The following is a 10,218-nucleotide window of genomic DNA, read 5'->3' on the forward strand; positions in this document are numbered from 1 at the left end:
TAGGCAACAGACAACAAACTCAAGAACATTTTTAGAGGTTCCTTGTCTTTATCTTGCTATTTTAAAATCAATTCTACTTTATTATATATATATATATATATGTATATATATATATATATACTTTATTGTATACACTTTATTATACACACACATTTTTCTCTCTTTTGACCATACAAGTTCTTTGCACATGTATTATTTCATACTTAATGGGATTCTTGGGTGGGAAAATGGGTCTCCACTTCTTGTAGCTTCTCTTGGGCTTCTTTCCTTCTTTTTCTTTATTTTGTTCTATTCTATATTAGGTTTTATTTTATCTTATTTTATTTTGTTATCATGATAGACAAGGGAAGTAGACCCAGATGGGAAGGAGCTGGAAGTAGAGGAGAGAGAAACCATAACAAGTATAAGAAGAAAAAACCTGTTTTCAGTAAAGGGGAAAAAAATAACAACATTTTATATTAAAAGCATCTAAAACAGAGATCGGCAAAACAGGAAAGTTCTTGCACTACAGAGATCTTCCTTCCACCAGTGTCGGCTCTTCTTGGGATTTAAGGAACCAAAACTTTAATGCCTTTTCCTTTACAAATCTGACAAATTTAATCAAATCCCATCATCTGGGTTCTCTTTGTGTCCGTCCATGAGCTTGCGATTATACCATGTGTGTAGGCTGCCTACAGTGTCTGTATGCTGAGCATCACATTGTCTCTCCAACGAGGAAGAATATTTCAAACAAGACAGACAATTTCAAATTAGAAGGTGGAAGGCCTTGTCCTGCTCATGTAAGCTTTAACCCTGGTCATTTCCTAAGGCCTGTTTGAGAGCGGTAAAGAGCAGAAGTATGATGGCCTTTTATCTGTCTTGTCAGCAGTTGTTCTTGTCCAACACAAACCCCTGGGAGTGTATGCTTCAGCTTGTTTATTGTGCATTCTCTATGTGGACAAACGCAAGCACTCAGATTAGGGAAGTAGTCAGCCATCCCTTTTAGCAAGTCCATAATCAGCACACAAATTGGATCCCACATGCCTTCAGGTGTGGAGAGAAGGCATCTCCCTTTGTGTGACTGGGCGGCCAGTAATCAGCTTGAAGCTAGAGGGATACCGGCCAGACTTCCTCTTCTGATCAGACAGAGATAAGGGTGAAACCTTACCTGTCAGCCTTTGCCCATGGTCCTCAGACAAAATGACAACCTTAATGGACTGTGGTAAGCTTGGATAACTTAGAGGTGAAGGTAAGCTAAACAGTGGAACTTCCCAAACAACAACCTTAAAGCAAATGCCAGGTCTGTATTAATTGAATGAAAGCATAATGGTCATAGAGCAGGCAGACAGACACACAAACACAAACACTCAGACAGACGGAGAGACAGAGATAGAAATAGACACACACACACCCAGAGAGATAGAGACAGAGACAAAGAGAGACAGAGAGAGACACACAGAGTGACAGAGAGGCTTCTAAACTTTTATTTAGTTAGTTCTGAAGACAGTCCACAGGAGGGATATGGAACAGGTACTAAAGCTTGTAAGAAATGGTTCCCTTCACTGGGATATATGTCTACAGGTAGTACTTGGAGCTCACACGTAAGAGACAAGGTCTTGAAGCTGAAACAGAGAGTCAAATGGCCGTTGCATGGGCTTCACTGTGGCTTGTTGACATCTTGTCACTGAATAGCACTGTCTCCTCAGAAAGCTTTCTTGGTCTAACACTCACAAACCCACCCTGGAAATGGAAATCCTTCACAGAACACATGAAAGGGGCAGAAAAGACGACAGAGCTTTGTGATCCTTTAAAACAAGTCCCAAGTACTTTTCTCCCTTTGAAAGCTCTGAGCGGTTTCCTCCCAACACTCACAGCCAAGATGCACTCTGTGGTGCATTATCTTAGCTCTCGTACATTTCACCTGCTGCCTGACGGAGATGCCCACAGTCACAGACACTTCCTCTCCAGCAATCCTGCTCTCCAGCCCAGCGGCAGTGTGTGTAGCAAGCACTCAGTGTGGACAGACAATAGACCCATAGGCCGCTTTGTTCTGTGCACCGCTCCTCTATAGCATTTGAGTTTCAAGTAAGTCCACTTGCCTTGCTTGCCTTTGATGTGTGCCAATCAATATATCGGGCCATTTGGTTTTTTATGACACTCCTTGGTAGTGTCCAAATTCTGTTCTGGCAAAACAGTTCCAGTAGGAGTATTACATTTTTATAATCCTCTCCTTTGCCATTTGACTGACTCTTTACATTCTTTCATGGATGTGGACTTTTATGATTTATCATATAGCATAAATGGATATAGGTTAGCTAGCACACACCCCATTCACATGTAATTTTGTATTGTAATTGCAGGTATTGTTGGGTATTCCCAATAGCATAGACTTGCTTTTTCAGTGTACCTTCGTTCAGCTCACATTTTACAATTTGCTTGGCAGAGTTAATTACAATGACCAAAGTATTTTGATAAAAATCCTTGTGGTAGTTTTAAATGAAGACGTAAAATGCTCAAAGTAGCATCCCAGCCTTGGCTACTCATATGAAGGGCAACCACAACGGAACGGTGTTCAGGTCACTGATGGTCCCACTTCATTCTCTCCAAATGCCTGTTACCCTTCAGTCAGCTTTGCTAAGATTAGGCCTAGAAAGGGAGTATAAGTAGTGAAGCTCGATATCCAGGTTAGCCAGCAGCAGCAGAGTGAAGAGAATTTATTTTTAAATGGTGGTTTAAAAGAGGGTTACTATATGTACCATTACCAAGGCAACTTATAGGAGGAAGCGTTTATTATGGTTTATGATTGTAGAGGGTTAGAATCCATAACCGAAAGAATCACATGGCAGGAAATGGCAGGCTTAGCATCAGGAGCTGAGAGCTCACATCTTGAAACATAAGAACAAAACAGACAGAGTGTGAACTGAGGTGAGGAAAACAATGGATACACCCAGCCTGAGGTAGGGGCTACCTCCGCCCAAAAGGCCACACCTCCTAAACCTTCCCAAACTGTACCACTAACTGGGGATAGAGTGTTCAAATACCTGAGACTATGGGGGACATGTCTCATTTAAACCACCGTACTGTTATCTTTTCATACAAACAAACATGTTCTCTATTGGGTTTTCATCTTCTTTCCTTAACATCTCCTTTTATTAATCTTATGTCTGACCAGTTTAATGACAAATTACTCTGGAAGGCTTAATACATAATCTGCACAATGGTTTTGCTCCCCATACCGACTCCATCCGACTGTCTGCTCGTCTTCATCCTGAGCTGCCTGTACTGACATTAGACTCCTATAGCCTCCTCTTGAGTCACTATCTTTTCTGGTTAAAAGATCCAGGCTTCCTCTGGTAAAGGACTCCCATTTTCCTGGCCCATGTAGATTTCAATGCCTTTAAATCTTTGGTCTAACTACTGGTATCTAATTTAGTTAGTTTTTAGAAGGAAATATTGATTGAATAATCTACTACTTACTGCCAATTTCCTAGACCAGCATAATTGCCAGCTATATTGTAAAATGTATCCTTATACTAACAGGTAAATGTAGTATCAAAGAAGCTTCTCTCTGAGGCAGATGGGCATTATTACAGCATTCTGCAACTGTGTAAATCTACTGAGCTTGGAGCTTAGCACCACTGGATATATTTACAACACAACCCCTGCACCTAAGACTCAGGAAATATTGCAGAAGGTGGGGTAGAAATATTCTAAGACTCAGAGGATTCTGGGAGATTATGTCTCCTAGACATGACTGGGGGAGCTTCACCCATGATGCCACCACAGCACAGCTGCCTGAATGAGACCTGATCACCAATGGGAAGAGACACATCTTAGAGTGTCCTATCCCTAAATGAAATGCTGAGGGAGAATTTGTCTCTTCCATGGATGGACCTCTGAGATTGGTTATTCAATACAATGTGGACAACCCTGAAAGAATGAAAGAAGCAAAACCATATAAGTTTGTGTATTCGTATACTTATGCATGCATATTTGCATATGTATATCAATTATAATCAAAGAAAAGAGGCTATAAATTTGACAGAGAGTGGGGGGTAACATGAGAGATATTGGAGGGGAGAAGTGATGTAAGTATATTTTAATTAAGATAACATATATAAACATTTAAAAGTTTTAGCACACACACAAAAAAAATGAAGTATGCCCATATTACCTTTGCCATATTTTAAATAGCTTTGAATAAATATTTCAGTTTAAACAGGGTTACAAACTCCATCATACAGGCTGCTGACCTTGTTCTCCTCACAACATATGGCTGGTTAGCTTAAAAAGCATTTGGTGAAATTATTTTTTTCTATTCTTTACCTGTGCTCCACAATTACTCCCATTAGTTTCTTCCCCTAAACCCACCCTTTTCCACCTAGGATCTCTGCTGAGACCCCGGCTTCTCTCCATGACAGCTTCTTTCACTCTTTGTGTTCAGAAGTGCGGTTTCGCCTTCTGTCTCATCCTCCTGTTCTTACTGCAGCCACTAACTGAGCTCACCTGCAGCCCTGGGCTGTACTTCATCCTGTGCCACAATTCTAGGCTGGCTGTAGCTACAAGCACTGGATGGTGGGCCGGATGTTACTTTATTCTCACAGCTTGTATTTTTCTAGTCAAGAGGTCCTGGGTCTGTTGGTAGCTGAGCTAGCTGGCAGCTCACTGATGCCATCTATAAGGAACACAAGCCAATCAGGTCAATGATGTCATAGTCAAGGGACACAAGCCAATCAGGTCAATGATGTCATATTCAAGGAACACATGCCAATCAGGTCAATGATGTCATATTCAAGGGACACAAGCCAATCAGGTCAATGATGTCATCTTCAAGGAACATGGGCCAATCAGCTCAATGATGTCATATTCAAGGAACACGGGCCAATTTTCTTCCTGTCATTCTCAATGTATTGGTAAAGTCTTGTCACAAAAAGCCATTTCAGTTCCAAGTATAAATTTTTCCTATTCTCTTTGTTTTAGCTGACTGACACCCATTCAGTGTTAAGAGAACTAATTCATTCTCCCACTACATTTGAGTAGGAACATCTACTACGTGGAATCATGACGTTCTTAAGGGCGGCAGCTTGCACATCCTTTGTATCAGAGGTTCCATAAACATGCATTGTCAAGTATCTTAAATCCTTTAACTCGGAGTGCTAGAAAAGAACTCTGAAATTCCATCATCCTTCAAGTTTCCAAATGAACTTAATGCTTAGGAAAACAAAGTAATCTCATTCTTAGGGCGTGGATTTTTCCCTTGAGTAGTAAGTAGGTCCGCTGCTGCTGGGTTGGAATGCAGCTTACAGATTTGGAATGCCAGGGAGTTCAAAGTAAACAGAGCGCAACAATTGAAGCAATTTAAAACAAACAATATTATAGGCACGCTCTGATTCACAGCCAAGTCAAGGGCTGCAGGAACACTTAAGGAAGGTGTTGATTTCCCCCCCATTCTTCTCATTCTTGGAAGCTTTAAAAGCTGAAACTAGGGCTTGTTCTCATGTGTCCCTTTTAAGCGGTTCAGTCAATTTGTTCACATTCAAAAGACACTGAGCACACACAATGCATAAAAACGACTTAGGATTTCTCGCTAGCGGTACTCAGGCTGGCGTATTAACGCCGCAAGTGGGGCAATATCTGTCGTCTAAGTTCATCTCTGCAGCTAGCTGCTTGAGCAGAGAGGCTGTGAGAGGGAAGGGATGAAAGCCTGCCACTGAGCAGGGGACTCTTGGGCCAAAGCAAGAACCCAGCTTCTTCCTGTGCTACCTCTGTGCAGACAGCTCACAAGGCAGATGAAACTGTTGGCATCTACAGGAATGAAGGAGTGAGGTCATTTTGTTGTTGTTTCCTTGGTTGTCTTCTTCCAACCGCCCCTCCCCCCAGCTCCCATTTTCATTTTGTTTTTCTTCGTTTCTGCAGACGTTTTCATGGAACTGTCACAAGATTCTCCTGACTTCCCATCACTGACTATCCTCAGGAGTAGCTGCTTAATGTGCCGCCCTGCCTGAGAGTTGATAACTTTGGTCTATTTGCGATGCTTTGTGGTTCCGTGTTATTAAACAGGGAAGCTGTTTTAAAGATCTGTCAAGAGACATTTTATTTTTAAGCTTATGACTTTTTCTGTCTAATAAACTCTTGGTTTTCTCCCTTGTAAACTTGAGATATGTTTTCCAAGGATACTGAGAGATTATGAAAACAAGCATTTAGAATACTTCTTTGTAGAACAAGATGCTCCATGAATGCTGCCTGGTGCCTGTTGATTTTAATTTCCATCAAGTTCTCCTTTGGTTTATATGTCTAAATGACTACAACATCATAGCGAGACTTCTCTGAAGTAGTACTGACTAGGTTTTGATTTCTGTCCCATCTGAAAATTTAGAATAACCTTAATAATTAGAAAATGAGTTTGCCCCAAGGCTTTATCTTAATAGTTTTGTAATTTTATGGCTTACAGTAATTATAAGTTATTGCTGTATTTCCTAAGCAATCATAATGATTCCTTTTGAAACTTCCTAGTACAATCTTAAGAAAGCATGTGTCAGTTTACATGTGTGCTACCATAAAAAAATGACTATTTCTGCTAACTAGGTTTTTCCAATCCATACATCTTTCAAAAAGAACACTAAGTTTGGCTGCTAAATATGTTAAAGATGCGTTTGTTTGACACTGAGTGCTTCATTTTATTCATAGAAGGTGGACTGTCTTAATTGCTGAAATGCTGTAGTTTGGAGTTTTTGTAACATTAGAGATTAATAACTAATAATCAATATGAACACTGAGAGAATAATCAATATGGACATGATTTTATATTTCTACCCTAATTGTACTTCTTTCTGCAAACTTCCTGCTGGGATAAGCAGTTAATAAACACCATCACTACACCACCCCCTCTGCCTGTTTTCAGAGACCATGAATATATTAAGATGGATATCAGGAACAAAACAAACAGAAGCTCTATCTACTAAGCCTTACCAAGTTTAGCATTGGGGTGGACTGTGGCTCGGAAGACCAGTATTGTCTGCATGTATCAAGAGTCCACCAAGATATGTCTGTTTACGCGCTGTCTAGTCAGGGAGTGAAATGAAAATCTGTGTTCTCCTGCATGTGGCTCTTTGATGAATGGAGAATGAGCAAACGGCCAACTGTGTTTCCCGTCCTATGAGCAGTTAACGGCTTTGCCTTTGAAAATGAGTGGATTATTAGTTTTAACTTTCAGGGGCGGCACTTTAGTTTCTTCCCTTTTGTTTATTAGTGAATATTTTTTTTTTTTGAAATTGGGAGACTCCTGTCCAGATGTCATTGTAAGTCATTAAGTTAAACTGTCAATCTCAAGCCTCACTTTTATTGCCTATCAAACAACCTCCGAAGAACAGATGAGAGAAATACACCTTGTAAAAGTAAATGTAAAGTCTAGATAATGATCTACAGTAGCAAGGTATCTCTTTGACAACCTCATATTTTTCATGTGTGTCATGTGCATTTGTGTGTGTGTGTGTGTATATCAGTGTATGTGTGTGTGCAAGCATGTGTATATGGCTGTATGTGTGCATGTGTGCATGTGTCAGTGCATGTGTGTGTGTCTGAGCATGTGCATATGGGTATGTGCATGTGTGTATGGGTGTGTGGGTGTGTGCATGTCCGTTCATGTATGATAGTGTGTGTGAACATGTGAATATGGGTGTGTGCATGTGCACGTGTGTAAGTGTGCTCACTGAGCAGTCTTTTAGTCACTTGCTTTTTCTGTGTGGAAAGATGTACAGTCAATGCATCCACAGGTTTTTCAGGAAGCTGCCAGGCACTCTGTTCTCTCAGACCAAGCATGCTGCTTCACAGGAAAGCAATCCACATGTTTCTTCTCCAAAAAGTGACTATGATACAAGAATGCAAACAGCTGAAAAGGATTAATCCTCTCTCTATAGCAAGTAGGCAAAATTCAGCCACAAATTTTACTTTGAAAAGAAGAAAATTCTAAGGAACAGAATCCATGTTTTTCTCAAAATAAAGATTATGACAATTAAAAACAACTCCTTTTGTTGTGAAACTTTGACTGTGAGAAAAATCTTACATGAAGAGAACATGCAATTGCAAATATAATAGAAATATCAAATCTGTGAGTTTCTTGCAGCACAAATATCTATTAAACCCTATATTACAAAAATTCCAAACTATAGAATTTCATCAGTTAAGAGAGTCTGTCTGCTTTGATTCAAATGAAACACTTGGTGCCAAACAAATACATTGCATCCTTAGATACATTGCATCCTTAGATACATTGCATCCTTAGATACATTGCATCCTTAGATACATTGCATCCTTAGCATTTTTTAGCAACTGAGCTTAGTGGTCTTGTGAAAGGCATAATTAACTAGATAAACCAAGTTAGCTGAAGTAAACATCTTTATGATAGTACACATGAAAACTGTCATAGGACTTTAAAAAATTCTACCATGAGTTTTCTTTTTCTTTTCTTTTTTATTGGAAATTCTCTGCATTTGAACTTTAAATATTATCCCTTTCCCACTATCCCATTCCCAGTCCCCCTCCCTTGCTTCCATAAAGGTGCTCTCTCTCTCTCAACCACCCTCTCCCACCTCAGCAACTTGGCATTCCCCTACATTGGGAAAATGAGCCTTCACTGGACCAAAGGCCTCTTCTCCCATTGATGACAGAAAATGCCATCCTCTGCTGCATATGCACCTGGAGCCATGGGTCTCTCCATGTGAACTCATTGGTGTTTTAGCCCCAAAGACCTGTGGTGGGTTTGGATAGTTGATAATTTTGTTCTTCACATGGGGTTACAGACCCTGTCAGCTCCTTCAGTCTTTTCTCTAGCTCCTTGATTGTTGTCCTCATGTTCAGTCTGACAGTTAACTGCAGTCATCCTCCTCTGTATCAGTATGGCTCTTGCAGAGCCTCTGAGGAGGCATCCATATCAGGTTCTTGTCAGTAAGCACTACTTGGCATCAGCAATCATGCTTGGGTTTATTGGGCACATATAAGGTATATCCCCAGGTGAGGCATTCTCTAGATGATCTTTTCTCCAATCCCCATTCCTCTATTTGTCCCAGTATTTCCTTCCATGAACATTTTGTTCTTTCTTCTAAGAAAGACTGAGGCATCCATGTTCTGGCCTTTTATCTCTTTGAGCTTCTATGAATGGTTCCTTGGGTATTCCAAGCTTTTGGGGATAGTAGCCACTTATAAGTGAGTACATACTGTGAGTGTTCTTTTGTGACTGGGTTACTTCATATAAGATGATAGCTTCAAGTTCCACCTATTTGCCTAGGTATTTCATGAAGTCATTTTTTTTGATAGCTGAATAGTATTCCATTGTGTATATGTATAATTCCTGTATCCATTTCTCTGTTGAGGGGCATCTAGGTTCTTTCCAGCTTTTGGCTATTATAAATAAGGCTGCTATGAACATGGATGTGCATGTGTCATTGTTAGATGTTGGAGCTTCTTTTGGGTATATACCCAGGAGTGGTATAGCTGGGTCCTCTGATAGCAATACGTCCAATTTTCTAAGGAACCTCCAGACTGATTTCCAGAGTGGTTGTACCAATTTACAACCCCACCAACAGTGGAGGAGTGTTCCTCTTTCTCTGCATCCTCACCAGCATCTGCAGTCATCTGAGTTTTTGATCTTATCCATTCTGACTGGTGTGAGATGAAATCTCAGGGTTGTTTTGATTTGCATTTCCCTGATAACTAGGGATGCCAAGCACTTCCTTAGATGCTTCCCAGCCATTTGATATTCCTCAATTGAGAAATTTTTGTTTAGCTCTGTAACCCAATTTTTAATAGGATTGTTTGATTCTCAGTCTAACTTCTTGAGTTCTTTTTATATATTGGATATTGGACCTATATCAGATGTGGGATTGATAAAGATCTTTTCCCAATCTATTGGCTGCCATTTTGTTTTCTTGACAGTGTCCTTAGCCTTACAGAAACTTCGCAATCTCATTAAGTCCCATTTCTCGATCCTTGCTCTTAGAGCACAAGCCATTGGTGTTCTGTTCAGGAAAATTTCCCCTTTGTCTATGTGTTCTAAGGTTTTCCCTACTTTCTCTTCTAATAGTTTCAGTGTATCTGGTTTTATGTGGAGGTCTTTGATCCACTTTGACTTGAGCTTTGTACAAGGAGATATGAAGGGATCAATTTGCATTCTTCTGCATGCTGACTGCCAGTTGAACCAGCACCATTTATTGAAGAAGCTGTCCTTTTTTTCATTGAATGTTT

Source organism: Micromys minutus (genome assembly GCF_963924665.1).
Source record: "Micromys minutus genome assembly, chromosome: 25".
NCBI lineage: Eukaryota > Metazoa > Chordata > Mammalia > Rodentia > Muridae > Micromys > Micromys minutus.